The sequence below is a fragment of the Euprymna scolopes genome, chromosome 29, assembly GCF_053919585.1.
Source record: "Euprymna scolopes isolate OS-2025 chromosome 29, ASM5391958v1, whole genome shotgun sequence".
In the NCBI taxonomy this organism is placed as follows: Eukaryota; Metazoa; Mollusca; class Cephalopoda; order Sepiida; family Sepiolidae; genus Euprymna; species Euprymna scolopes.
The window spans coordinates 8354916-8381312 of NC_136510.1; the positions used below are offsets into that span (position 1 = coordinate 8354916).

At 33.8% G+C, this 26397-nt stretch overlaps 1 protein-coding gene and 1 non-coding gene across 2 annotated transcripts in view; one reads left to right on the plus strand and one right to left on the minus strand.

Annotated features, from left to right (window-relative positions):
• Positions 1-14723: 14723 nt before the first annotated feature.
• Positions 14724-26397, plus strand: part of LOC145252474 (uncharacterized) — an 83651-nt gene continuing 71977 nt past the window's right edge. The window contains exon 1 of the mRNA XM_080111897.1: positions 14724-15199. The gene's annotated coding sequence lies outside the window, so the exon portion shown is untranslated. The remainder of the gene's footprint in view (positions 15200-26397) is intronic.
• LOC145252949 (U2 spliceosomal RNA) lies at positions 25438-25642 on the minus strand. The gene has a single exon (XR_013863697.1). It is a non-coding gene; the product is annotated as a U2 spliceosomal RNA (small nuclear RNA).

Below are 26397 nucleotides of genomic sequence, written 5' to 3' on the forward strand. Positions count from 1 at the left end.
TCTTGTAGTGAGTGAAGGAAACAAGTTTAGTCTTGGAAGCATTGAATGTGACCATACATTTTTCCTCATCGGTACAGCTGTGACATTACCCACGTAATCCAGAATGTTCTCCGCGTCTCTCACAAGATCTTGAACGTTATCTCGTCTCTTACACGATCGTTCTCTTAAATCTTTTCATAGGTTTTTTTTTTTTTTTCTTCTTTTGCTCTACCGGTGACGACACTTTGCATGTCTTTACGTACGCGTATCTACGCTATATTACAGAACAAGAGCACGTTACCCCGTGAAGGAAAAAAGAGTTCCTTTCGAAGTTTCTTGCAGATTCACCAATTCAACAAAAGCATTCCTTCCCGAGTTCGAAAAGATACATCTAAAGAAGGTCGGAGGTTACACCTACCAAAACGTTGTAAAAATGACACGCAATATGAGAACAGTAGTCTGAAGTATCCAAATCATACGAATAACTACTCTTCATCTCAAAAATTCAGAAACGTAATATTGAATAAGAAATTGCTCGACTGAGTTCCAATCTTTGGTTCCTCATTGTAAAATATTCACATGAACTCGTTAGTTTATCACCATTACAAAGAAAGATTTTCTGTTTTTCTTTGGTTTTAAACGGAATTTTGTAGAACAGCGTTTCTTTCCAAGAACTTACCATAAGTGGAACACATTACCGCGGGAGTGCTTCCCTGCGGTTTACAACATGGTCGTCTTCTAATCGATAAACACTTGAACCATTTACATTAGTTATTAAATTTTCTTGATTTCTTTCATTTATTTTTCATCTCCTTTTATATCGTAGTCAACTTGAAAATCTGTCCATCTCATAAACTCTTTCGCTCGAGCAGCTTTTAGTCTTGATAAGTGATTACGAGAAAAGATGGATGAAAAGACGGATAAAAAGTTCCAGAAGAAAGAGTTTAAAAAAAAAAATGAAAAAATAAATTCGAGTTATTTTCAAAGTTTTAAAAATTGTTTTTAATTGACGACCAAAGCTTTGGCCTTTTCGACAAAACATCCGGTTTAAACGTTTTTTACAACCCCAACCTCTTTCTCACACGGACTTCATCTCTCTTTATCTCCCTCTCTCTCTCTCTGTGTCTGTTTCTCTGTCTGTCTGTCTGTCTGTCTGTCTGTCTGTCTCTCTCTCTCGCTCTCTCTCTCCCTCTCTCTCTCTCTGTCTCTGTTACACACACACACACACACACACACACACACACACACACACACACACACACACACATACATACATACGCATGTTTTATAGATTTCTTTCTCAGTTTTTTTTTTTTTTCCTTATAGTGTTAATGCCATATAACTACTATGGATTTCTCTCCTCTTGTTCCAAGCAAGTCAACACAATTGCTCCACCTTTCTGACCCAAAGAATTCACCGATATTACGTGTCGTGAGAAAATGGCGGGTTTTTCACACGCGTATTTCAGAGGACTTTATTTAAAACTACCTCAAAAACTCTCAACTTTCTTTTTCTTCTTCTTCTTCTTCTTCTTCTTATTCTTATTCTTCTACTGCTACTACTACTACTACTACTACTACTATTAGAATTGTTTTCATTTTTTTTTATTCTTGGGTTTATTATCTTTATCGTCTTCTCCCTTTTCTTCATTTTGCAAGTTTCAACACTTGTTCGTTCTGCATGTCATTTGTCATGTCGTTTCCTTTTTATTGGGTCCTAGATATGACCTTAAACTATATCCAGTGGTGAGGCCCCAGCTTGCGGGCTTTGGGAAGTGTGGAGCCACCCTTTAATTGCCATTGCTCCCAGGTCCACTCTGGCCCGGAGTGGTAGTACCTGTTAGGGTCCCAACTATGAATTAAATAGAAACCGACTTGAAAACAACAAATATATTCTATTAAAAATGTTTTCTTCAAAATCTTTGGATTCGGCATTAAATAACCTGAAAAGGGTTGATATGCCGTAAAACAAAACCAACCAACGTTTTTATTGTTTACTTTCGTCTCATCTTTCTTTACCTTTGTTTCTACTTTCTTCCATTTTGTCTGTCATCCGTCATTTCCTTAATTCATGTCAGCTTTTATTTCTTTCATCTTTTTCTGTCTACATGCCATGCGTCACTTCCTCCTTCTTTTCACGTTACTTCCTTCTTTATTTGATTTCTATATTCGGATATACTTTCTTCTTACTTGAAGGTATTTAGTTTCCTCCCACTGCAAGAACTTAGACACCAGGGTCGGAAAGTGGGATTAAGATGTCAGCGACCCCGAGGGGGGTACTCTGACCTGCAAAAAGTGCCTGGGCAGCTCCACCTGCATTTCCCCGGTGAGAGCGACTCAGACGATTAGCAATAAACTAACCCCTTCTCAACGAGAGAAAGCAAAGCCTGGTAGGGTGGACCTCCTAGAACTGCACAGAATTTAACCCCCACAGCTAAATCAACTGGGACCAAGTCGTTACAGGAATGGTCTAATCTCTGTTGGTTTTTCGGCACCCAGGATAAACATCCCTAGATTTAGTTGAAATTGGTCATTTTTAATCATTTACTTCTTTGTTTTCATGTTTCTACGTCAACATGAATTGGAGCAAGCACATTCTGGACATTGCCAAGGCTGCTGCAAAGTTTTTTTTTTTTCTTTTTACTTCCCATATCTTTCTTTTCTTTTTCCTCTGTTTTTTTTTCTATTGTGATACACACTTTTTTATTATGCCCCTTTTTTTCTTTGTTTTCTTTCTTTGTTTTCTTCACATATATTAAAGGTGGTTATCTTTTTTTATTTAGAATGCCACGTGATGTGACCTCCTGATGAATTTTTTGTGCTTGTAATCTGTAAAATTCTCATTACGGACTAAACATTTGCATAAGCAATATTCCCTGAAAAGTTTCTAGATACTTGTAACTGGCTGACCGAAACATAATCAAGAATGTGTATCGACATATTTATGCATACGTAAAAAAATAAAAAAGTATATCTAGCTCTACTTCGGTATTGAGCAATCTTGCATTAACCTCCTTAAAATTGCAGTGGTTGTTTTATCCATTAAAATTAATGTGTATGTGTGTGTGTGTGTGTGTGTGTGTGTGTGTGTGTGTGTGTGTGTGTGTAATATATTAGGTCACTAATTCCAAATATCAAGTTTTCTCAGTTGGTCATTCAATACTTTTCAATAGGAATCCATTACAAAATTGCATCGTATTGCGACTAAGACGATATAAGCTCTGGAACCCAATAAAAAGGTATTAAACTTGGACTTGTTTCTAAATTTACAAAATTTATATAGATTTTTTTTTATTATAAAACACTTTATGAGAAAGATTTTTTTATGCATCACGATTCATATAAACAAACCGAATACGTTTCAACCTATACATACATACATATATATATATATATATATATATATATATATATATATATATATATATATATATATATATGTGTGTGTGTGTGTGTGTGTGTGTGTTATCCACTGTTTCGTTGTATCACAACTCATCAGTGCGACTAGACAGACACCTTCCCCCAGCCGTGGATCGAACCTACAACCGTCGAGTGACAGTTGCTGTCCTAACCATCGGACCACGAATCAGTGCCGTAAAGATTTCTCCTCGAGTATGTATTAAATCCACGCCCACCTGTCGCTTACAGTGCTTAAACATAAGTTTGTTTACAAACAAATTAATAGTGAGCTTCGCTTATATATATATGCGAAAAAAATATAGAGCAAAAAAAGGTCAACTGAAATGTACAGTTTATTACTTAAGAAAATGTCAGTAAGAGTTGTTAAAAAACATTAAATAGAATAAATAAATAAATTAATAAATAAATAATAAATAAATAATAAAATATAAAAATAAAAAACTTTTAAGGGGAGAGGATGGCCGGTATCTGCAAATTCAGGATAAAGCAAGTAAGTATGTAAGTAAATGCATATAGTAAAATATAAGTAAAATATGTTTTTAACTTTTTTTCAAAGTGTTTTTAACATGTTTTATTAACTGTTTGCTCTTATTATAAGCTCTATCTTCTATTTGGTTTTATTGAGCTTTTAAATCTGGTTGAGATTACTTTATAAATAGTAATTCTTTAATATTTATAATATACTTTAGTTTTACCATCTCGGATTATTTTGGTAAATTTTATTGTAATTTTTATCCTATATATATATATATATATATATATATATATATATATATATATATATATATATATATGCGGTAACCACAGCTCTTCGAAGAAGCCTGACGAATTCTCACGAGTATAAAACGCGGAATATTCTGTATAGCTTAATTACCATGTTTATTTTTATAACTTACTACCTAGTTCTACCTATGTATTGAGCACTTTTGAAGTAAATACTGAAATTTTGCGCATAAAATTATATTTTAGTATATTAATTTATGTAATTAAATGAAGTACACACATACATTATATATCGTCACGCTGGACTTATTTTGGAATACATTCTATCTAAAGAACTATTTTGTATTTTGGATCAACTCGAGAGGAGTTTCATTCAAGCTGAAATATTATGCGTAGTTTGTTTTTATATTAGTTTTTTACATATCCAACATTTTTTCATTTTTTTATTTGGCAATTTATAACTACGTTAAATTGTGGTTTCACTTACTGCCTTAACAAGCAAATTCTAGCATTGCTACAAATATAGTTTGCTGATTTCTTTATGTCCTCTGATGAGAAGAATAATAAGAATAGCATTCTTTGAAACTTCGCGGAATAAGGACTTTGTAAATTGTTTTTTGGAGTATTCAGTCGAAAAATAAATTTTGGTTGTAAAGTTCAACTTACAGTTTTAATTTTCTTTCTCTTGAACTTAAAATTGAACGGAGGCGATATTTAATTTTTGATCGATAATTATTTCCCGAATAACTGTTCTTGTACTCAGACATCCAATAGCGTGTCCTTTGTATGGGACGCTGCGTAAGTGCACAGTAAAAATGAATAGGATGTTCATAGAAGGGACAAACTTAAACTACGTTGATCCGACGATGGCGGCTGGAAAGGAGAGAAAAAGGAATCACGTTAACTTTCTTGGAATTTGATCACCAGATGGCCATTCGGTTTTGACCCAGGATAGAAGCTCCGTGGATTGGGGTCAAGTAAATTAATCTTAGGCAAATACTTAAAAACTGTGAGGTTGAGAATTTAGAGTAAAAAAAAAATATAACAGTAATCAATTGAAAAAGAACCAAAAAATACTTCTTTTTTATTACAATCAATGACATATAATGCTTAAGTGTCATATGATTGGCTCATATAAGTATTTACAAAATCACAAAGGAGAACAGTCTTTTCACATCTGTTTCCCTTAATAATAAAAGACTTTATTTAGATAAGAACTTTAACCTTTTTTTTTAGATTATCGATAAAGCTTCTTCTTTTTTTTTTACACAAACAGCCATAATAATTTCTGCGTGTTGCATATACAACCGAAGAACCCATTTTGTTCCAATGCAAATACATAACAAGCTGAAAGATCGTCTATAGTTTTTATCCGAAAATTAATCCCTATTTTAGTCACGTAAATTCGTTCGATGTACAAATGTTCGATTAAAACGTTTTCTGGTTCTCCCAATAGCGAAAAGAAAAGAAAAAAAAGGGTCGAATTCGGAATTCTTCTTAGCAATCAGCGTTCTATTTCTTCTCCAACCAGTTGTTTATTTCTTCACACTCGCCGCCGTCGTAATTCTCTTTTCGCCCTTTGTCCAACAGACAGCAACTTCACGGAGACGAGATAGTTTGTTACCCCCTCCCTCCCCCACGAACAAAACAAAAAATAAAAAACAAAAACAACGTCATTTTGTATTGCCGCCTTGAACCACGATAGCGCCTAAATTTTCATTTATCTTTTTATTTTTCATATCGGACAGGTTTCGGGTTCGAATGCCAGCACTTCTCCACGGTCGGCACACGACACTCGTGGACTCTTAATGCTGTTGTTCTCCTCATCATTATTACACGAACCTGTCAAAAAAAAAAAATAAGAAAGAACAGTGATAATTTTTATAAGTCTTTTGTTCTAAATAATGAGTTTTTTTAAATTAATATACGAATCACTTACTTTCGTTATGATTTTTATTAGGGATTTAATCGCTAACCGGCGGTTAGATATATATTTAGTGATGGAGCGCACCAGTCACAATTTATTTCAGTGGTCCTAGAAAAATGTGTCGTATTAAAATTTTTACCGTCAATCATGGGAAAAGTAGGAGCACATCTTAATTAGAGTGTACCCTCACCTATAAATATGAGTTAAATAAATAAAATGTCGATCAGGATTAAATATTAAAATCGATGAAATCAATTGAAATAAAAACAATTCAGAACACAGACGAATGTTGGCAAATACTGGTTTACTGTTTTCAACATGTATCATATTTAAAAATCATTTTAAAATAAATATGGCATATTTTAATACGACTAAATATAGGACCACCGAAATAAAGCGTGATTAGTGCGTTCTACCATTAAATGTAGATCAACCCGCCGATTAGCGATTGAGTTCCGCAAAATAAATCATAACGAAAATTTTTTATAAATTTTATTAAGTGTCGATGCAATCCTCTACCGGTATAAAAACCCAGTATTGGGATGGAGTACTGTTGCCACATTTTTTTATTACATTTTCACCTCAAACAAGGCACATTGCCACTTTGATATAAGGGGCTACTATCAGGGACATAATCTACAGGGGTACTATGTGGGAAGTTGGGCAGCAATATGTCGGTTCACGTTACACTTGAACTTTTGCATATCAGTACAGTTGGGGAAGCAGGAACCCGGAAGGGAATTCCAAAGTCTAGCGGTTCTGGGAAATTAGATTAGACTTGTGAGCCGGCACCAAGTCCTGCTGGCACACCCAGGGTCTACCATCGGCCACCTGACTGCACCAATGGATCACCACACTCTTCAGCATATCCATGTACACTTTGGTGTCGACTTTCAAGCCGATTTCAAAGATGTGATCTGACATGATGTGGCCCTCACTTGAAACCACACCAAAGACCATAACCGTGGCCGGTTACTTTGTTATCATCACCTTGTGCACGTCCCTGTTTTTCGAGGAAATGCAGCGATGCATTTCAAGGGTGGCAATGGTCTTTTTGTCATAACTTTGATCGGTAGACAACGGCGCATCTCCGATTTCTCTCACTGAACATTGTGCCACTTTCAGACATGATCGAAGGCTCCTATTGCTTTTGGGATTTCTACACAACTATCCAACTAGTAAATTGTCTGCAACAAAAAAGGAAACCAGGTTTCATCAAACGGAAATGGAATAATGTCTTCTTTACTAGAGAGAAAATTCTATCGTTCCAGACTCTGTGTGTGTGTGTGTGTGTGTGTGTGTGTGTGTGTGTGTGTGTTTGTGTGTGTGTGTGTGTGTGTGTTTGTATATTTCTTTCAATTTTCTAATCAGTTTGTTTAAGCTGGCGATGAGGAATTCTATTGGATATCAACCATTCAACCACTCTCATATATTCCAACCGAGAGATTTTTTTAAATTTCTAACCGCCCTCTCTTTAAATGCAATTGTTCTAATCTCTCTTGCAATTGGTTAACCGGGTATATTTTCCAGGTAATTTTCACAGTCGCCCCTAGAATTACTGAAATTATAGAGATCTTCAGAAGATTCCAGTCTCTTTTAATGTCATACATAAGACATTGGAATTTCGTTATCCCCCCCAGCCATGTTTAACACATTATCATTGGTGACACTAACTTTTAATAAAGTTGCTTCTTTCTCTTTCTCTTCTCATATTCTGCATCATTCGATTTCTGGCAAAAGTGCATTGAGAATGATGGTGACTATGTAGAAAAATAAATTCTGGAGCACAAAATATCACTCGTTTAAATGGTATCACATTTGTCTTCGTAGTGCTTCAACTGTTTGAGTCCCAAAAGAAGATTTTACTTCTGAAACCACTATCGCATATATATATATATATATATATATATATATATATATATATATATATATATATATATATATAATCATTGGTGAAAGGTATCACGACTACCGCCGGTCAGGAGATTCGACCCCGGCTACAAAGCCATCCCAGACTCCATCAGCAAGGAACAAAGTACTCGGCCAACATTAACAGCGAGAAATTAACATTTATATAATGTGTAAATGTTATACAAGACGGCCGAATGTGATCTTACGTTTATAACATAATGATCTGCGCACGTGGGCTTAAGTGACCGACTTATTTTATTCCAACGTAAAGTGTTTGGCAATAAGAACCGAGATCTTAATGGGCTTACATATTATATATATATATATATATATATATATATATATATATATATGTATATATATATATATATAAATATTTATATATATATATATATATATTACATATATTTATATATATATAAATATTTATATATATTTATGCATATATATTTATATATATTTATATATTTATATATATTTATATATATATTTATATATATTTGTATTTATACATATTTATATATATATTTAAATATATTTATATTTATAATCTTATTATTTCAATATTGGTTTGTTTTCTTTTTGTTGTTTTTTTTTGTTTTTTTTCTTTAATCATTACAGATTGTTTCTATCAACAGGATAATAATATTACCCTGCCGATTTACCCTCGGGGTTAATGGTAGCCGATTGGATGGATCTTTGCTAATCGAGCCAGAGATGGCTTGTGTTGCCGAGTTCGGATCTGTCGACTAGTGTTAATCATGACACCATGCACTGAAGATTCCCGGAAGGATGAAAACTAGTGTCTGTAAGTATTTAATTATTAAAGTAAAGAAAAATAGTTATATATATATATATATATATATATATATATATATATATATATATATATATATAAAGATAGATAGATAGATAGATAGATAGATAGATAGATGGCAATTATGCTACACAGCCTGATGAATCCTAGCGTAGATGAAACGCGGAATATTCTGTGTAGCTTAATTGCCATATATATTTCATAACTTACTAACTAGCTCTACCTACGTATTGAGAACTGTTAAAGTAATTACTTAAGTTTACGCATATATTTATACTTTCGTACATTAATTTATGTGATTATATGAAGTAGTCATATATATCTATAATATAAAGCTGAACGTCTGTGTGTGAGTCTGGTCACGAATAGGCTCCTATATGGTTGACTATTATAGACAACTGATTACATATAATGATAGAAGATGTATCGAAATGCAGGAATGAGTATGTTTGATCTGGCATAATGATGATTCATTAAAATTGTGGGGTCTGCGTACGCGCCTGGTCCACAAAGTATGGAAATAAGAATTTAAAAAAAAAAAAAACGTTTACACGTGTTTTTGATATAGATGTACATAATAATACTTTGATACGTATGTTTTAACTTAAATAGGGATGGTATAATAAAATTGTGGGGTCTGCGTTCACGCTGAGCCTCCATAGAATGGAAATAGGCACAAACTTTTATAAAGACTTTTCATATCTATCTGCGTAAGTATACTTTGATAATTATGTTTCAGTTTGAAGAAATATGGTATAATAAAATTATGGAGTGTTCGTTCGCGCCTGACCTCCACAGAATGGAAATATGTCACAAAGTTTAACAAGGTTTTTTAATATAGATTCACAGAATATTGTGATAAGTGTTTCAGTGTGAACAGGTATGGTATAATAGATTATGGGGTTTATCTATTTTATTTTTACTTTCATCATATTTTGCTTTGGTTTTGATAACTCCAAATTCGAAGCTATCTCTTTGCAATCCTTCTTTTTCATAACCTATCATACTTTAATAAATCAGAGTCCATTTTCTGTAGGCTGTTTTTGAACCCAGTCAACGAAGGATTCTTTTTCTAATATATATATATATATATATATATATATATATATATATATATATATATATATATAGAGAGAGAGAGAGAGAGAGAGAGAGAGAGAGAGAGAGAGAAAGAGAGATTACTAGATGTTCAATTTTATTAAAAATATTAAAAATATAATCGGAAACTCATATTAATAAGCAAATTCTGGACAGGTACAAATTCTGGACAATTACAAATTCTGGACAATTACAAATTCTGGACAGGTACAAATTCTGGACAATTACAAATTCTTGACAATTACAAATTCTGGACAATTACAAATTCTGGACAATTACAAATTCTGGACAGGTACAAATTCTGGAAAATTACAAATTCTGGACAGATAAAAATTCTGGACAATTACAAATTCTGGACAATTACAAATTCTGGACAATTACAAATTCTGGACAATTACAAATTCTAGACAATTACAAATTCTGGACAATTACAAATTCTGGACAGATAAATATTCTGGACAATTACAAATTCTGGACAATTACAAATTCTGGACAGGTACAAATTCTGGACAATTACAAATTCTGGACAGGTACAAATTCTGGACAATTACAAATTCTGGACAGATAAAAATTCTGGACAGATAAAAATTCTGGACAATTACAAATTCGGGACAGGTACAAATTCTGGACAATTACAAATTCTGGACAGGTACAAATTCTGGACAATTACAAATTCTGGACAATTACAAATTCTGGACAGGTACAAATTCTGGACAATTACAAATTCTGGACAATTACAAATTCTGGACAGGTACAAATTCTGGACAATTACAAATTCTGGACAGGTACAAATTCGGGACAATTACAAATTCTGGACAGATAAAAATTCTGGACAATTACAAATTCTGGACAATTACAAATTCTGGACAGGTACAAATTATGGACAATTACAAATTCTGGACAGATAAAAATTCTGGACAATTACAAATTCTGGACAATTACAAATTTTGGACAGGTACAAATTCTGGACAATTGCAAATTCTGGACAATTACAAATTCTGGACAGGTACAAATTCTGGACAATTACAAATTCTGGACAGGTACAAATTCTGGACAATTACAAATTCTGGACAGATAAAAATCTGGACAATTACAAATTCTGGACAATTACAAATTCTGGACAGGTACAAATTCTCTTGCTGCCCATAATTTACGCAGCTCATATTTGCCGGCAACCAACATGGTGTTATGGGATCGAAAATATTCGAAATTCTTACGTTCAGGTCGTCAGTCAATGTCGCTAGCCACTTCACTAAAATTAGTTTTTAGCTTCAGTCAATCAAATACCTGCATTCATACGGCTACTAGTAGGGATACCCGACGTTGTCTGGGATTTAATGAGGATCCATAAATGTCCCACCTTCACACACTATTACTTTCATAGAACTATGTAGAATCACCCATTTAGTTTTTAAATTAAATAGATCAATTGCCTGATCTAGTTTGGGACTCCCTCTTTCGTAGGGTACAGGGAGGAAGCTTCACATACCCCCCTGCATTAATTTAGTATATAATCCATTGTAGTCTATATTGCATTCTAGAGAATCTACTAGCTTTAGTTAAAGTTTCAAATGCAAAAATCAAGTATCATGGTACAAATGTGCTCAAACAGGAACATTCATTTCGAATACGCCTCTGTCTTGTGTGCTGGTAAACTCCTCAAATGCACTTGTGGTGTTAGGTTGTATAAGAGTGTTAACCTTGGTCAAAATCGGATTTACTTCTTTAATTAAATTTTTCAATCATCGATTTTCGATACTCATCAGACGCATTCCCATACATAAACTACGTAAGAACACACACACACACACACATCAAATACCTTTGTGTGAAATTTTTAAAAAATCGGCCCAGCCATTTCCGAGTCCATAGGAAACGACCCCCCCACATACACAAAGCTCGTTTTTATGGGAGAGTAAATAATCAAGTAAAGCAACGTTGAATTTGGCTAGTATTAAATGTGTGAGAATTTAGCATAACCAGCCACTGCAAAAAGTGCCTGGAATGCTCCATCGACATTCCCCGGTGAGGGCGTCTCAGGCAATTAACAATAAACTAAACCCCTTCTCAAAGAGAGAAAGCAAAGCTTGAGAAGGTGTGTTATGAAAAGGGGTAGACTCTGAAGCCCCTCGACTACACAACAGGTGGACCTCCTAGAACTGCACAGAACTCACTCCCACCGTAAAATCAACAGGGAACGGATCATTGCTGGAATGGTGTAATCTTTGTTGATTTGTGAGGGGAGGGGCAAGATTAGAAATCCACAGATGGGGCGAATCATTGTTCAGAATGTCCCCGTAGCAACCAAAACAATATGGAGGGAAATATTCAGACAACTCTGCTGTATGAGGAGATACACAGAAGAAATATAATCTTCTCTTCTATATAAATAAAATGAACTCATTTTTTCCCGTCTGATTTTGACATTAATAGAATTAAAAATCAAGATATTTCATGCAAATATAATATGCACAAACGGCAGAACAATATCTGAGGTGTGTTATAGGCTTATTATTTCTCAAATTCCTCGATAATCTTAGATTTCTATACTTTTTCTGCTGAGAAGTCACGGCCAAAATCGGTTAAGATCAATGGAAGTGGTAAAATATTTTCTCTCTAATAAATCCCCCCCTGCCACCATTTAACATCGTTTGGGGATCGTTCACAAGGAACAGTTGAGAAGAGAACACCGGTTTGGTTTCGTAGTTCTTTCATGTGAAGTTATTTAAAATCACTAAACTAAGCTGCAGTGCTCTGTGGCGTAGTGGTTAGCGTGCTGGACGATTCATATTATATTTTCACGTTGGCGCCGACCTACCGTAGTCGGTTTTTTTTTTTTTTTTTTTTCCTAAACAACTGGAATGGACTTTTCTTGGTGGCCGAACTGTTAACGTTGCAGATGGTTTTTTTTTTGTTTTGTTTTTTTCACACTTTATTTTCCTACTTTTACTCATGACTCCGTGTTTGATCCTTCCTACTTACCTACCATAACATTTTTTAAACCCCCCCCCGTCCCGGAAACAAACACTCGGGCAACGCCGGGTACCCCCGCTAGTATGAAATATAATTGATAGTGATTCGAAGAAATTAAAAAAACACAGAAATTTTTTTAATCACAATATGTAGAGGGTGATTCTCAGATTAACTTCACATTAAACTTATACCGCAAAATGACATTAGATCGACAGCAGTCGAGAACAACTCGACGTCAACTTGTAAGGGAGAATATCACTGTTTTCACTAGATTAAGGAATCGAGTAAAATTTTGAAGCTTTTGGCATGAATCTGGTGAGGCTTAAGCCCCCGTTTGAACACCAACCTTTAAACGAAACTAGTGTACACTCGCTGTAAAAACTGATGGAAAAATATGCTTCGCCAATGTTCACACTTATATTATATATAAAATTATAAAATTCCGTCAGTAATTCAATTTTTCATCAATCAATCATTATCATTTCTGATTACGTAAATATAAAATAAACCACCAACCATATTAATAGATCCCTCGGACTACTGTCCTCATCTTTAGTGTGATTTTTTTTTTACATAGGCATAACCAGTTATCAAGGCCCAGAGACCACTCGAGGATACTACATTTCAGTCGATGTAACCTCCGACCTTTTTCTGGTGTATTTTGTTAAACTCGGGAATGTTTATGCCGAAATCCGGATTTTAGACTGAATTTCGAACGGAATCCGTTATTTAATTCATGGGGGTAGCATGCTCTTGTTCTGTCAGCCATGACTGGATAGTGGTCCTAAGTAATTCGCAATTGTATTTTTCGGTCACCCACATTGAAAATTGAACCTTCAGGACAATATCAATTTTACAACTGATTTTTCCGGGTACTTTAACTACTGCGCCATGGGTGCTTGCATACAATCACACTCAAGATGAGAACAATAGTCCGAATAATCCAAATAATATGAATAACCAATTCTTATCTCAAAAATTCAGAAACGTTAAACCATCAACCGTTGATATATTTATTCAGAGTGAGATCTTTTTTTCCAAATTAATATCAGGCGGCGCGGGTTGTCTGACTTGTTATTTCCGTTTTTGCTTCTCTAAGTCATATGCATATATACGACATAATCACGTTAACACACCGGTTCCTGTTAGATCACTGAAGTTAAGCGGCGTTGAGTTTGGTTAATATTAAAATGGGTGACAATTTGGTAATACCATGTGCTGTATGTACTCGGAGCCTGGAGAGGGATGGACACCGCCAGGAGATTCTTGCCCACGATCCTGTAATCGTCATTATTACGTCATGTCATGATGGCCAATGGTTTTGTCTGGAAGCTCGAAAAAAAAGATGACTTTTTTACTAGTTAACTTTTGCTTGACGGAACGGGTTTAAATTTATCTATATACAAATAAATACTTTCTCACAGCGTGGAAAAAAGACGACGAAATCAAACCCCATCTAACTATTTAACAATCGATTAAAAACGGAATTTGTAGTATGAAAATTTGAAGCATAATTGATTGCAATGCAACTTTTTTGTTGTTGCGTTCTCTTTTCTTTTTTCTTCTGAAAATAAATAAATAAATAAGAATATTTTTTAGAGAGAAAATGTGAAGCATGTTTGGTGTACGCCCGCCGAAAATAGATCTCACGGGCGCAATTTCTCATCTGCGTCCCTGCCTTGACGATGTTTTAATGGCGTTAAAGTGCGACACGCACTGTGCGTGTGTTCGATTCTTTTAATTCGCTATCTCTTCCACAGCTTTGCTCTCCCCTCCTTTTCCCACCCCCTTACTCTTCAATATCTCCAGCTTTGCGAAGTCGCTTATAACCAGGTACCTTCCCTCTGTCTTATATCTTACTAATACTGCTACTACTACTACTACAAAGACTACTATCACTACTACTACTGCAAGTCGTCGCTCCTGCTGCTACTAGTTTCTTTTTCAGTTGTTTTTTCTTTTTTTTTTCTTGCGAGTGTTGCTTCTCTGAGCTCGGCCGGCGTTTACATTCCGTCGGCTTACGTTGCTCTCCGCGCACGTGCTCTTTCCAATGTCCACGGCAATCTACGCTTTCACAACACTCCGCGCGGCGAAATGTCTTCACAGGAGCCTCTCCGTTTACGTATCCTGCGAGGACTGTCGCAAGAGTTAACGATGGATAATATACCTTAACTGCCTTTAAACAAACAAGAAAAAAAAAAAAAAAAAAAAAAAACAATTACTTTTGTACGATAAAAACTTTTTTTTTTCATTGTGCGTGAAAACAAAATCAAAACAACACAGGTTTCTTTAAAAAAAATGAACAAACAAACATATTTATCAATTCTTCGCTGGGATGTATTTGCATAACAAGTATGTACAATTTTTGTTTTTAATTTTTTTTTCTTTTTATTAATTTATTTATTTTGTATTTATTTATTTATTTAACTCTTGTGTTCTTTTTATCTTGTTAAAGTTTTCACGTTTGTAATCGTCACTATTACAGACATGAATTATTTTTAAATAAACCCTGTTCGGAAAGTATTTTTTTTTAAAATCGCTTTACCTAATAATTTGTGATCTATTTGCGCTTTTAGACAAACTATAGAACAGTATTTATCCAAAGAAGGTACCGTGCTATGTTTTAATAGTATTTTCAGGCTAAATTCAAGTTTTACGGTACCTTTTGTGGTACTAGTGCAGAGAGTGATCCGGACGTAAATAATGTTATTTAAAAAGCCATTCTTAACATGGGGAGGGTGGTTTGTACCTATTCTATACTTCCACCTTACAATTGAATAAAAAAACATATAAAACTTTAATTAAACTTGGCAATACGATTTAAAAAAGCGCGAATCACTCTCTGCACTATCGCCCCTTTTGTTTATTAAATTGTTAGGTGAAAGTACATATTAGTTACAAGACAGTCTTCCCTCCCCACGTTAAGGACGGGTTTCTAAATTATAGCGATATTATTTCAGCACGGTATTTTCTCATTATTAGTATCAAATAGTTAATTAATTCAATAATAGTTTAAAATAAGTTTTAAAAAATCCTTAAATTTGCGTTCTGAGCAAAGTAGCCAGCTTTGCACATCCATTTTTTTTTCTTTTACTATTGTGTTCGTTTTATTTTGTTATCAATTTTGTAATCATTACCGGCGTAAATTATTTTTTAAGGTACTTACGCAAAATATGGATCGTGCTGAAATAATACTGGTATTATTTAGAAATCGATTCTTAGTATGCGGATGCCGTTGTGGTGTAACTATTCTCCACTTTCACCTAACAATTTGATAAACAAAAGATGCCGAAGACATTGAATTTAACTTGAAAATCCTATCAAACAAAACATGCCTGTATCAGTATAGTTTTTAATGAAATACTGCTGGAGACATTAGTAAAAAAAAAAAAAAAAAAAAAAAAAAACAATTTATTTTGCTTTGCCTTATTGTGATCTATTTGCGTTAAAAGAAATCGAGTAGTAGATTCATTTGGACTTTGTGGCCTGGTAGACCAACACAAAACATATCTTTAAAAACTTATTTTCTTCAGGTTTTCTGGTGTGCGGAAAACGAATATCGCATTTAAAATTGGTGCCGGCAACTAGTTTTCACAATACTGAAAATATAATTTTCCGCATGTTTCGTGTGGTAATTATACGCGGTAGTCATATTTGTTCAAGATAATTAAGAGTTAACGTTTTTTTTTTTTTTTTTTAATTTTCCTTTTAAATGTTTTCATGTATGCTGAAAACGAATATCGCATCTAAATTTTCCGCAAATAAATAGTTTCCTGGATATCAAGCAATGTAATTCTTTGTTAGTAATAAGCCCTTTAAGTTCGCGTTCTAAATAAAGTGGCCATCTTTGTTTACGTTAGAATCTGGCCAAACGAAGATGGTGATTTTGCGCAGAATCGATATTCACGCGAACTTTAAGTGTGTCACTTTTATTAAGTACTTCTGCTATGGAGGGTCGTGTTGAAATAAAAACGCTATTATTTAAAAACTTAACATGAGTCTTGATTCACTATTCTGTACTTTCATCTAACGGTTATATCGCAAAAGATACAGAAAAAAATAACTTAAAAAGTCCCACAAACTATAGGGCGATCCGTTTACTTCAGTAGTTCCAAATAGTCTAACACAACTAGGTCACAAATCAAAATATTTTAATTTATTTCCCAAGTAATTTATGTCTCTAATAGTAATATTGATGTCACTGGTTGATAAATTTGGTCCTTTCAAAAGTTGATTTCTTGATATATTCTGGTCTGTTTTGAACAAATACCACATTTTGAAAAACTGTCGCCGACAAGTAGTTATATATATATATATATATATATTATTAACCAATGTATTCTTTAATGGTTTTCAGTGGTTACCATTTTGGTTTTGATTTAAGACACGTGTGTTTTGATTTGTATCGTTTGCAATAAAACCAAAACGGCTACCATTGAAAACCACTAAAGAATGCATTGGATAATAAATGTCTTGATATCATAAAAACTCCTTTTTGGCGACAATTTGAAATGTGATATTCGTTCAAACAAACCCGAATACTCCTAAAAATCAAATTTTGAATGATGAGTGTTTACTTCGTACAGATCGACATTTTGACCGTAGCAAGGTGTTTTGAATGATCAAAATGTATATAAAAAAAAAAAATTTTTTAATTAAAATTTTTTTTTTTTAATTTTTTTTTTTTTTTTTTTTTTACCTACTTTCCGGATATTCAGTACTTTGGGCAGGTTCTGTTGTTTCCAGAAATATAATTATTTGATATATTATTACCTTTTAGTCTGCAAAGTCTTTCTTAATTTTCGTCTCCTCCTTTTCAAAGGGGAGAATTTATTTGCCAAGAGTAACCGTTGTTGTGGTGAATTTCATATAACTCCGCCTCGAAAAGACAAGTAAACAAAAACTACTGGACGAAAAATGCGTTTTCAATCCGTACTCTGCAATGTCCGTAACAGGTACCCGACAAGTTACTTGTTTATCACGGGGGGTTCAAATAACAGTTAAAGAAGAACCCTTAAAATATCTTCCATATTTCGAACCTTTTTCGCCCTCGTTTTTGATCAAACTTTTAACTAGTATTTAATATACTAAAGTAAACTTCTCATTTACTTTTTAAAATATTAAAAAATTGACTTCGTTTTAATTGCTGGCGGCCATGTTGTTTTTATTGTTTTGTCTTTTGTTGGCGTTTTTTTCACTTTTTACACAAAACAAACTTTGATTTTTCTTTCCACATGAAGCAAATTTCGGTACTTCTAGTTTATCGCCGAAAATAGAGACCCCATTTTTTCAAAAAAAACTTTTTCGGGCTTCTGTCACTAGAATCGGGAAGAAATCAGTATTTTAAACTATTGCCGAAGTAGGAAATAAATAACAAAAAAATTAAATTAGATATTAATTACTTCCGGAAAAGAATTATAAAAAATAGTGGTAGATTTTTACGACGTGCTCCAGCGTATCATAAACGCCCCAACCTCCCCATGTTAAGAACGGCTTTTGGAATAAACATCCCCTCCCCAACCACGAAAGCCGTTCTTAACTTGGGGGAAGGTTATTCCGAAAGCCGTTCTTAACATAGGGTGGTTTGGGGTGTTTATACTACGCTGGAGCAGGTCGTAAAAAAAATACCAAAATAATAAAGTGAACGAGAACAATCTGTAATTGTTTAATTGGAAATGTTTCGATTTAATTAACGAAAACGGGAAATGTTTTTCATCAAACGTATATATACTTTTCTACCTAGCTTGATATGTTTTTATTGTTTTTATTTGATGTAAAATGTTTCAGTTCGAAAAACGAGTAATGTTGAACGCTGCCGGAGAACAAGAAAAGATTCCTGCGATGTCTTTAAAGACTCGATAATCACTTAAAAATAACGAATAAAACAAAGTCGTAGTTAGAAACCCACCCCGAAACGGCACGTTAACATTTATTGGGTGGGTTTTTACCACCATTTCTTTTTTTAAAAGTGATTATCAAGTTTTCAAAAACATCGCGGCAATCTTTTCGTGTTCCCCGGCAACGTTCAACATTATTCGTTTTTTTTTTGTTTGTTTGTTTTTTTTTAATCGAATAAAGATTTTACATTAAATAAAAACTTATCAAGGTAAGAAAAGTAACTTATCTTACCTTTGGTTACATTTATTCGCGATATATTTGTTTTTTGACAACTTTTTCGAACCTCTCTGTATAGTTAAACAACCCCGGCTTTTTCTTTTTTTTTTTTCTTTTTTTTTTTGCGGAGGAACAAAAGCTTTCCTTGTCTATAATAAATTCACCTGTCGCTGGTGGTTCGTACTACCGGATCAAGCTGTCTAAAGATATTAGTTTCCTTATTTGAACTGCATCAAACATTGTTTTATTTTTTCCCCCTTTGTAATCTGTCATGCTCTAGCAAAAGCAAAACAAGTTTTCCTCTACAAAAAAAAATCAACCTTTTTCCAAAGTTAATGGATTTGCCATTAAATAATCCGAAAAGGGTTGATGTGCCGTAAAACCAAATATGTAGCTGTTGATTTTTGTTTTAAATAGTTTTTATTAGAAAAAATCCATCACCGTTTTTTTTGTTTTTGTTTTTTTTTATAACTGGAAAACTCTGGTTTACAAAGTGGGCTCACGATGCCCTGGGGTTTTGAGAGTAAGGCCGAGGGGATACTTCACAATTAAATGTCTGCAGATATTTAATTTTTTATCTTTTTTACTGGAAAGAGACATAATACATAACTACAGGTGTTAAAGAGTTTCAGGATGATTCATGAAAAAGTAAAAAAGAAAAAAAATGCAACAATTTTTGATTTAAACAAAAAATAGTTGTAAACACGAAAATATAGTAAAATCACTGACAAAAACAATGAACAAATATAAGTTAGAATTTGAACTGAATGTTTTTCATATTTATTTTAGAAATTATCTTGTTAGTGCTCCGTGAACAACCTTTGTTCTGTTCAGGGGCTCTATGGTGTTCTGAAGTTTGGGAAACATTGCAATAAACAATTCTAACATTTAATTCCTTATGCGGAGAAGGTAGCGTACTAAAATAATAACGCTATTAGATAGAAACTCATGCTTAACATGAAAGGGGTGTTTTCTAATTATTGTGTACTTTCACCTAACAACACTCAATTTATTAAACCAAAAATGCCATTAAACTTTCATGGTAAGTGCTTGGCTGAACTCCAATCTATGGTTCCCTCTTGCCAAACTTTCATAAAAAACACTCGACTAGCTACAACCACTACAAACGATTTCCTCCACTCTCTATATGTGCCTAAACTTAAACGGAGATTCCATAAACAAAGCTTCTTTCATAGAACTGCCCGCCTGTGGAACACTATTCCGCTGGTCTGCTTCCTGGTTGAATACAACATAGTAGCCTTCAAATCCAATGTAAACAAGTTCTTGTTGAGCCTTCCCCAGAAATAATCAAATTCTACCTAATTTACACAATTGATAATTACTATACCACCATCTTATATTCATTAACCCTAACCCGCAACTCTTCATTGGACTTGCGCCCCATCGACATAAATACAGCCGACTAATCCGACAAGTAGCAAAATATCCCCTTCTGTGTAGAAGTTCCGAGATGACGGAAATTCTTTTATTCTAACAGCGTCTCCTTTCGACCTGTTTAACTTAGAAATTTCTTCTGTTCGGCTAGAGATTATTACCGTCGCCCCCCCCCCAAAGCCAACAGATTAGACCATTCCTCTAATAATCCAGTCCTTGATTTTGCGGTGGGAGTTTTGTTTTGTGCAGTTCTGGGAGATCTACTCTCACAGGCTTTACCATCTCTTTTTGAGAAAGGGTTTAGTTTATTGGTAATCGTTTGAGGCACCCTTACCGGGGAATGCCAACGGATCTGCCCAGACACTTTTTTTTTTACAAGCAAGAGTGCCTCCTCCTGGGAGGCGCTGACTTTTCAATCCCACTTTTCGACCCTGGTGTCTAAATTCTTGCATTGGAAGAGAACTAAAAACCTTCTCCCGTTTCCGGCTTCCCTTATAGTACAGATTCAGAAATGTAATTGTGAAGCGAACAGGCATCTTGCTGCCCAACTCCCTCCATAGTGCCTCTGTAGAAATGATCCCAAATTATAGCCCTTTACGTCTAAGTGACAACATATGATGTCTGGTGAATAAAGGTAAAATGCGCCAACAGTTTGTTCACTTCTGCAGTTTATAGACCGTGCTAAAATAATAAGATTATTTAGAAACCCATTCTTAACATAGGGAGGGAATTTCGTACATTCACCTAAACATTTTAAGTTTGCATTTTTAACTTCAATTTTTCAAGCCATTATGTATAAAAATAATCTTCTACAATCAACAGTAAGTTTTCTACAGTGCAATGTAGACTACAGTATATTGCGAACTTGCGAGCGCATGTGAAGCTTCCTCCAGGTGCACCGCGATGGGTCCCCAATTAGAGCAGGCAATCAATTGATTTGATTGAAAGATGCGCTATTTCATCAATTTGGGTGACAATAAAAAATATGGGTGTGTGAAACATTCGTTGATCATCATTAAATCCCGGGCAACGTCGGATCACCTACCATTCATGTAGATGACTCCCAGATAACTCACTATATTCTAAATGCAACAAAATTGTGATAAAGGGTTGTTTACCTCAATTCAGTACGGCTGATCACACGACACTCTACCACCTGCCCTCCTAGTGGACGGAACAAATTTCCCAGTAAAATTTCTTTCTTTCCACACCACATTATAATCTACATTGCACTGCAGAGAGCCTAATGCTGATTTTATGAAATTATTTCTATACATAATGTCTAGAATTAAAGTTTAAAATGCAAAAGTTAAGTATTCTTCTTCAATTGTATGCTTATCAGAAACCTTCATTTCGAAAGCGGCCCTGTCATATCAAAGGACCTACTTATGATTTTATATGCCGGGTCTTTCTGATTCTGTGGTAATAAAACTTCTCGAATACACTTGTGAAGGTGTTAACTTTGATCAAAACCGCCTGTTCCTTCTTTCATCAGATTATTTTGATTATCGATACTGATCGAAGATATCTTGATACAAAAGCTATGTGAGAACCCTGCCAGATACATAAAGTACCTTGGTGTGAAATTCTATAAACATCGGCACAGTGGGTTTCGAGTCTATAGGGAACGAACACACAGGTACACAAATACACGCACACCAAGTTCCTCCTACATAATAGACATAGAGAAAAGTATATATATGTGTGTGTGTGTGTGTGTGTGTGTGTGTGTGTGTGTGCACGCGCGTCTGAATCAAATGGCTAAATCATATAAACAAAGCCAAATAACATTGAACAAAAACACAGTGACATGATTGGATTCAAATCAACTCTTATCTTTTGTTTTGTATCCTAATTAATGTTTCAGAATTTTTGAGATAAGGATTTATGCAAGAATTATTTGAATGGTTTGGACTACTGTTCTCATCTTGGTCGTTACTCTCACAACGTTCCGGCCGATGTAACCTCCAACATTCTTCAGATGTCTCTTTTGACAACGGCTATTATTGGTGAATGTTGTACAGAATGATATAGTTTTCTCCACCTTATATATATATATATATATATATATATATATATATATTCAAAGGTAAACAGTTACATTTGGTCGCTACAAACAGCCATCTGTTTCAGTCAATAAGATTGCAAAAAAAAGAAGCTAAACGCCAACCAAATTTAACTGTTTAGCTTCTAATAAATAAAAAAAATTTGCTCTAGTTATCGAGTACAATCTAACAGCCTTGTTGAGTTCATTAGTTCCAACTTTTGAATATCTCAGGCCTCGAGAAATATATATATACATATATTCAAAATGTATGCAAAATCCGATTCCGCATTTTGCTAATTCCTACCCTCTGATGAGAAGGAAAGTATTTCTTCGAAACTCCGCGGATTAAGAACTATCCACTTATTAAGTGTTTCCTTTTCAGATTAAATGTTTTTAACTCTTTTTCAAAGGGTTTTTTAACATGTTTTATTAACTATTTGCTTTTATATATATATATATATATATTATATATATATATATAATGTGTGTGTGTAATATACTGAGTTCGTGTAATTCAGTAAATTTTCATATAGTTATATATATATATATACATACACAGCATGTGTCTAAGTAATATGTATTATATTTAATATAAATTTATGTTGGTTTATGGAAGTTTTATTGCATTACTATTTATGAAGTGCAATTAATTTTTTGATAAAAAAAATATAACAATCAAAGATTATAACGGTAATGTTTGTTGAACGTTTAAAAGTTGCTGATTTTTCTTTTCTCTTTCAATGCAAATTATATCGTGAACGCATGGATCGATGTGAAATCGGTTTTACCCTTTTTTCTACTCACTTGATCAAGTTAAGACAAAAGTATTGTTACAGAATCTATCGCATCCTCGCAGAGAAGGAATTTTAAATTAAAAAAAAAAAAACTCTACAAGTGATTTTTTTCTCTTTAATTGAGAAGTATATATAAGAGAAAGAAATGTGTGTATATATATATATATATATATATATATATATATATATATAGAGAGAGAGAGAGAGAGAGTTTCCTTCTCTTGGATCCATGTCTTAACGAAGGCTGTGGATGCATCTCTCTCAGTGAATTAATGCGCCCCAAGATACCAACCTGTAAATTTCTACGACATAAGACACTTAGCCTTTCCAAATGGTCACCCATCTGGTACTGACTAGGCTCAACGTTGCCTAACTTCGGTGATCTGGAGAGAACCGGTGCAGTGCTGTCTACTGTATACTCTGTCCTGTGGCAGGCATCTGCACCGACAAAGAATTAGCAGTGATAACAAAATTGGTTGGTTCTACACAAAGCCTTCACCACTATAAACAAATCATCTGTATGGATTTTCGAACAACTTAGTTGTTGTGGCGGAAGTTCATACGTCGAAATCGACGGAGAGTCCACCATGTGTGTGTGTGTGTGTGTGTGTGTGTGTGTGTGTGTGTGTGTGTGTGTGTGTGTGTGTGTGTGTGTGTGACACAGATAGTTTACAAAAAAAACAAAACCTAGCATTATTACAGTTTTTAGCATATTTCAGTTGGACTTTTTCTGAATTATTATCTGTAATACATGTGTGTGTGTGTGTGTGTGTGTGTGTGTGTGTGTGTGTGTTGAAGGTAACAAATAATTCAGTATTCTCGTGGAGTTTTTGTTCTATCAAATGAAACCAAGAATTATATATATATATATATATTATGTGTGTGTGTGTGTGTGTGTGTGTGACACAGATAGTTTACAAAAAAAACAAAACCTAGCATTATTACAGTTTTTAGCATATTTCAGTTGGACTTTTTCTGAATTATTATCTGTAATACATGTGTGTGTGTGTGTGTGTGTGTGTGTGTGTGTGTGTGTGTGTGTGTGTTGAAGGTAACAAATAATTCAGTATTCTCGCGGAGTTTTTGTTCTATCAAATGAAACCAAGAATTATATATATATATATATATTATGTGTGTGTGCGCGCATATAAGTAATGACATCAAAAGGACGTAGTGTACTGTTTATCTAATATACGCAATGGTAACTCTCAATCTAATATAAATAACAGTATTTATATATAGATAATTTAATCTTAACCGAATAATTGATTGTAAAGTTCAACTTACAGTTTTAATTTTGTTTCTCTTTATATATATATATAAATGTGTGTGTGTGTGCGCGCGCGCGTGTGTTGTTCTTGGTTCATTTAATAGAAAAACTCCAGCAGACTGCCTTATTACTTAATAAAAGCATTATTCGATATATTACATGTTCAGATTTGTAATATCATAAACATATCAGTTATACACATGTATACAACGGGAGAACGATATCGTCTGGATACGATTGCTTACCTGTGTCTATTTTAGTAAGTGATTAATTGACTTAAAAATAAGTTTGTCTTGGACAGCAACGTGCATTTAAAATCGGCTACAAAGCTATTTCGATATAAACGGGCGAATTAAAGAAATCCTTAAACAAGAATATTTTTCGACGTACGAAAATAGAAAGTAAAACAAGTACCTGTTGACAAGCGAAGTCACATTCCAAAAGTCACGATGAACTTTTAATGACGAAATCCAACAAATTGAATGAAGACAAGAATAAGTTCAGATTAAATGATATTTCACAGTAAAACATTAACTTACAAAAAACACAGAACATTTTTATTGTATAATTAACGCTATCATTTCTATAAACAAATACAAACGTTTATGCAATAACTGTTGCAATGCAACAGTTATTGCATAAACGTTGTATATCCATATGCATATTGTATAGTGTTGCATATCCAGCAGCAATGCTTCCAACAAGGCCTTCATCAAATTAGCTAGAATTCCTTAGCAATACTTTTTGACACAGGCAGATTTTGTTGGATTTCCATTTTCGTATTTTCTTTATAGAATTAGTTGGTTGTTGCGTGCTTATTATTATTATTATTATTATTATTATTATTATTATTATTATTATTATTATAATTATTACCAGTGGGACCTGTAGAAATTCCACAGGGGACTCATTCATATGTAATATATTGATGTTGGCATTCTGTAGATGTTCAGTGTGAATGGAGACACTCTGATATTATTGTACCTATTTACAATGCCTCCCCACGGGACAGAGTTAGACACCAGGGTCGTTTTTTAACGTGGAGAAAAGGTACAAAAATAAAATTCTCAGTCGTGAAGGATTTCTCCTCCACTGAAAGAGAACGAAAAATGGAAGTGCCGCATCTGAAGAACAGATACTACACTTTGATCTTGGCCAAAAGGCCAAGAAGAAAAATCTGATATTATTGCAGCTCTTTTGTTAAAACTGCAAAAGTATTTATGTAAGCTAGCACGAATGCCCGGTAAAGCCCGGTCAAATATGATATTTTAATTCTTGCAGATTTCGTATATATTATTATAGAGTTAATGTACTATCGATTTGTATATGTTATAAAGTTACGATTTAAAAAATAAAAAAAATATCCATATGACTTGGGTGTATTAGCTTGAATCGAAATAAAAACTTATGAAACCGAAACCGAAACTTATGAAGAATTCTTGGTAAACTTTTTTATGACAAAATATAGAAAAACAAAACAATTAAACGATCCGGATGTAAGCGTGACACGCAAAAGAACACACGCACTATTGTTTTAATATATAGATTATTATTATTATTATTATTATTATTATTATTATTATTATTATTATTATTATTGTTGTTGTTGTTATTATTATATTATTATTATTATTGTTATTATTATTATTATTATTATTATTATTTATTTACTCACTAGGAGTAGTCACACAAATCATCATCAAAGATTTCTCTTTGAGGATGACTTGTGGTGTTCTCTGGAGTCTGAGTGACAACAAGCCTCCCTAGTCTTCCAGTACTCTCCACTTCATTCAACAATCTTTGCAAAAGAAGTTACCTGATCGCAACAGCCGCTTACCATTGATTTCCCATTGGCAGCGACCGCTGATCTTCACTGGAATTTGGATGGCAATAAACCTCCCCAAGATCCCAGTCTCCTTTGCACTTAACT